Source organism: Pteropus vampyrus, unplaced genomic scaffold, assembly GCF_000151845.1.
Source record: "Pteropus vampyrus isolate Shadow unplaced genomic scaffold, Pvam_2.0 Scaffold9, whole genome shotgun sequence".
In the NCBI taxonomy this organism is placed as follows: domain Eukaryota; kingdom Metazoa; phylum Chordata; class Mammalia; order Chiroptera; family Pteropodidae; genus Pteropus; species Pteropus vampyrus.
In genome coordinates, this window is record NW_011888790.1 from 11,541,621 (window position 1) to 11,547,109 (window position 5,489).

Below are 5,489 nucleotides of genomic sequence, written 5' to 3' on the forward strand. Positions count from 1 at the left end.
GACTGACAAGGACTGTCATTCACATCTCATAATATAAACTATGAGTCAGCATCTCTTTGTTGTTGCAAATCAGAGGTTAAACATTCCTACAGGCAGTGGCACCTGGAAACAGGGACAAAGTATTATGCTTGAGATTTGGAAGCATTGGATTTTGGCTCTTTGAGTCTTTCATTGGTTCATTCATTTGGGCAACAAAGTCTTAATAAATTTATCATAAGTGATACAAACATGATTTAGATACATGTCCTTACATAAAGGACCTTTTGATTTAAAGTGGGAATAGGGTATATACACATATAGTCAAAGGTGCCACAGACCAGGGGTGTCAAATGTTATGAGAATATTATTAGGTGTATTACTTTAACTACTGCTCTCATTTCATTTTTTAAGGACTGTAATAGATAAGGCACTATATATAAGAGATTTGTACTGCCTGCAATTCTTCATCTCTTACTCATTCCTTGATCCATTGTAATCTGATATTCACCCTCACCAAACTATAAGAAATATTCTTTGCAGGTGACCTCCTAATGCTAAAAAAATCTTCAGCCTTCAAGCAACTTGATGTTCATACCTTCACTCCCCTTTTATTTTATGTTCAATACTCACAAGATGGACCTACATTCCAATCAAGAAACTGATTGTACCCTCAGCTTCCAAGACAGGCCTCTGCTGATTTTCCCCACTGCCTCACTGATTTCTTTCTCTCTTCTAGGTCTCTCCACTGTCTCTTCTTCCTCTGACTACACCATCAATGGAAGTGTCTCCTAAATTTTTATTCTGGCATTCTTTCTTCTACTCTTCTTTTTTCTACTCTTCTTTTTCGTGAAAAACCTCATACATGAACACAGCTTGATCTCTCAGCTTTATACTGTAGATGTCGAGATTTCTTTCTTTAGTTCCAACATTTTTGTGTGTGTGTGCTATATCTAAACCCCAGGGAGCAAATCCTCTTGGATATTTCCCAAGCGTCCCAAATTCTCCATTCTGAAAATGAATTCATTAAATTTCCTCTAGTTATACTGCCCATCTGCCCAAATTAGCCCTCATCCTGTTTTCCTTGTATTAGAATGGTTCTACCATAATGATATTCAATGGCAGGCCAGAAACCTAGGGGTTACCCTTCTCTCCTTATGTTGCTTACCACTTACCAAATTCTTAATATCATCTGAACACACCATACCCTTTCCATTTACAAAGTGTGGCCCTCATTATATTTTACTTACACTATTAAAATGGCCTCTTATTTAGTCTTTCCATTTTTCAGCCTTTCTTTCAATCTGCTCTTCACACTGGTAGCAGAATTATCTCTGAGGAATTCCAAATAGTTCTTGACAAGGATGAGTACCTTTGTCCCTATTTCTCAATATTTTTTCCAAAAACAACAGAGATCAACAAAGAAGGAAAAATGGAACTATACCAAAACAACACCTTCAGCATAATTCAGAGACAGAGATTGCTAAACTTCATGCAAATTTGAAGACAAAAAGCAAAAACAGCAAAATTCAACTTATGATCTCTCACACTACAATCCAATACCTCCTAAATCAAGGAGTAAGCAGTAAGCAGAAGAATCCTGGAACCACTATGGAAGAGAAAAATTGGAGACTAGAACTGGCCTAGAGTTGATCCAAACCTAGGCTAAGTCATCCTAGGAGGTCTAGAAATACTAAAACTATGCCTGATAGATCAGAGCATGGACCACAGGAAGAAATTTGAAGGTTCATGAGATCTAAAGGGATGGAATTTGAAATGCATAACTTCTGGGGTGGGGGGCAGGGAAGAGGCAAAAGGAAAGGAAGAAGCAGCACTTGACAACTGAATGATTTCTTTGTTTGGGGTGCTATGACAAAATATAATACACTAAGTGGCTTATAAACAAAAAGATTTATTTCTCATTGTTTTGAAGTCTGGAAGTTCAAGCTAAGGGTGCCAGTTAAGGCTCTCTTTAAAGATGCAGACTTCTTGTGTAATCCTCTCATGGTGGAAGGGGCTAGAGCCCTCTCTGAGGTCTCTCTTATAAGGGCACTAATCCCCTTCATGAGGACTCCACCCTCATGACCTCATCATCTCCCAAATTCCCCGCCTCTTAATATCATCATCACCTTGGCAGTAAGGATTTCAACATATGAATTTGGTGAAGAGACAAACATTTAGTCCATAGCAACGTGTGTGCGGGTTTTTTTTTTTTTTTCCAGAGAAAATGTCTATTTTTTCATCAGATTTTTTAAAACATCTGTCAGCCAAAATAGTTTAAGAACCTTTACTTTTGATAAGGGTAGGGGAAGTCTGTCAAGATATGTCAGTGCCTTGGGAAAAGGACTATTAGAAAAACACCATATGTGCTTTGGAAGGAAGTAAATGAGTGGGAGCATTTATTTCAGATGGCCAGGCAAAGAATAAATGTATCCACACTAATTAAACTAAAAGTATATCAGTGAGGACTAATATTGTATGGATTACTTGATAAAGTCTGAATTATTCTGTCTGGAAAATGAACAATGAGAAAATAACTTCAAGCTACAAGAAAAAAATAAGTGGAGTGATGCTATATTTCTGAGTTAGACCAAATGATGGAAGGCTGAGAGTAAGCGTCACATTTCATCATATAGAAAATGCATGACAATATTGGATATTGGACTATAACCACAAGGACAGACTTTGGATAATTTCCAATATCATGTTAGATAATATAATTTACTTAACAGATAAATCAAACATAGCATATTTGTTTTGAGTTTTTGTTTATTTGTTTTTGTTCAGTGTGGAAGGTTCTTATTGATCTAATAGCATAGTAAAATAATATTAAACAACAATATTTTGTAGGTATCAGAAACTTGACTGTGAATTTTCTGTATCTAGTTTCATTATCATTCTCATTATCAGAGCTAACATTGATTTGCTCCATGTTTCTTACTGTGCCATGGAGTTATGTATGTTACTGTATTTGATTCTAAACAAAACTCCTTATGTAACATATGCTATTACTATACTAGTTTTAGGGAAAGGTAAACTGAGGCTGAGAACAATTAACTCACTTTCCATAAGATAGCACACACCTAAATCAGTGTGATGCTGAAATACATTCTGCTGCTATGTTCCTAGCAGTATATTTCCATTTTAGTTTTGAGAAAGCATTACAAGAGAGAATTACCATTAAGAGTACTTGGCAGTGCTCTCTTTGGCAGCACATATACTAAAATTGGAACGATACAGAGAAGATTAGTATGGTCCCTGCGCCAGGATGACATGCAAATTCGTGAAGTGTTCCATATTTTTTAAGCAACTAATTGTCTATTATGTTTCAAGAAAGATGGGGAAAAAATAAAAAGTACTTGGCACTATCTCTAGCCTAGAAAAAGTGATTTAGGGTAATGTATGTTTGAAAAAGGAATAAAAAATAACATTGATTACAATTTGCATCAAGCATCAAAAACATTGCAAAGTAGCTGACAGAACAGTCCCACAGGAAAATGCAAAGGGAAGGAGAAAGAAGATGGACAGTCAGACAGAGAAAGAAAAGAAAAATCTGGAGAAAATAGAAAGCTAAAAGTCAGCAAGCAGAGACTAAAGCATCTAAGGAAGAACAGGAACACTGCTGCTTCCTCTTCATTCTCCACCCACATAAGTACTGTGCTGAAATGTGAAAATCTGTGAAGTATTGAGGAAGAACCCACATTCTATTATCGTCTCTTCTAAGTTATTTATTGAGAATTATTCTAGAATTTAAGGGAACCATTTTCCTTCCTAATATATGTAGTTTTCTGCAGTTTCCTGGCTTTGAATCTTCTATTTAATAAATTTTTGTTGATTTACAAACTCCCTAAAGTATAATTTTTAAATACTGGCTTAAATTGTTTTTTTCTACATATTTTGTCTATGACTTTATAAAATCATTTTCTTTAAAATTTAATCAGTACCAAATAGGATAAAAGAATTTACATCTCCCAGAATTATAAATAATTTCCTTTTTAATGAGTTTTAAATAATAGAATCTTATGTCCCTGGCAATTGACAAACAGTAATAATGGTAGCTTCTGAGTGCTGACAGTGGATCAGGCACTGGGTTAAAAGTTTAACATGTTCGAACTGTATTAATTTGCACAAAATCCTGTGAGGAACATTGTGGCAGAGACTGCTGGTTGCCTGGCAACCTAATTTTCCTTTCCCCCTTTGTACCCAAATTTTATCTAAATGACAAAGTGCCAGCTAAAAGACTTCACTTCCAAGCTTTCCTTGTAGCTGCATGCAGATATGTGACTGAATACCAGCCAATGAGATGTGCATAGCACTGTTGTGTGCAACCTAGGCTGTTGGGAGATGTTCCCTTTTGAACTCACCCTCTACCCTACTTTCTCTTTTTAACTCTTGGAATGCAGATATGTTGCCTAATCATTCAGCAGCCAGCATGGACCATGGTAGTTTGAGGATGGAAGTCATTGCTGAACATAGGGGAGCAGAAAGATAGAAGGATCTTGGATTCTGGATGACTTGCTAGAGCCACCTTACCAGCTTTGGACCAATTTATATCTGTACTTCCTTTATGATAGAGTTAAAACATATGTGTTTAAGCTACTGTTATTTTGGTTAGTCTATTCTATGCTATCCCACAAAATTCTTAACTGGTACACAGGTATTGTATCACCTCAACTTTATGGATGAAGAATCTTGCATCTTAACTATGTTAGGTAATTTTTATAGTATTTGGATTCAAATTGGGGTCTGTCTGACTCTAGAACTCAACAATTTACTATGAGATTCTTTCTAACAGAGTACTTTTATTGTGAATATTCAAATTATGTAGTATTAAACATAATTCTTTTCAAAGCAGCAATAGTAATTCATACAGGGGTAGAGACCAAGGCTAGTCAAGCCAAGGTCATGAACACTTTTCCCAAGGAAGTCAGGGTTATTTCAATAGTCACAATCTGTTGGTGCCTCTGGCCATTCCTCAGCTCCTGCCATAAACTGCCCAGTATTACACAGGGAGCTGGATTAGGATGTGCACGACTGCCCGCCACTGATGAGACACAACCTAGACTACTTCCCTTGAGGCACCGCATACATATGTGTATGTGCACATAAACACCTGTACTGGAGATGTCAGTAAATTTACCTGCTACAATCTACTTTTCCTTCCTGCATATCCTTTTTGACCACAGCCGTAGCCTTTTACTTCACGACCCTTTATGCTTTACTCCCTCTTCACAGGGTAATTGAATGAGTAGCAGCACCTAATGTTAGCCAAATTCTCCACAAAACACGCTAAGTCATTCAGATTCTCCACTTTAAAAACATAGACCATAATCTTTCTGTAACAGATTAATGGTTGTGTAATTTCAAGATTTTAGGTCATCTATTTTTGGGTCTGTGCAAAACATAAATAGGCAAAAGAAGCTGCATAGGCAGAAGAATGAAGCAGACATTGCAAAAGAAGGAGCTTAGATATATAATTGTGCTAATTGAGAGTTCATAGTACCACTTGGCTG

General features: G+C 36.5%; 1 non-coding gene across 1 annotated transcript; it reads left to right on the plus strand.

Annotated features, from left to right (window-relative positions):
- The first annotated feature begins 3,172 nt into the window (after positions 1-3,172).
- On the plus strand, positions 3,173-3,279 carry LOC111730187. Its single transcript, XR_002776575.1, has one exon. It is a non-coding gene; the product is annotated as a U6 spliceosomal RNA (small nuclear RNA).
- The last annotated feature ends 2,210 nt before the right edge of the window (positions 3,280-5,489 follow it).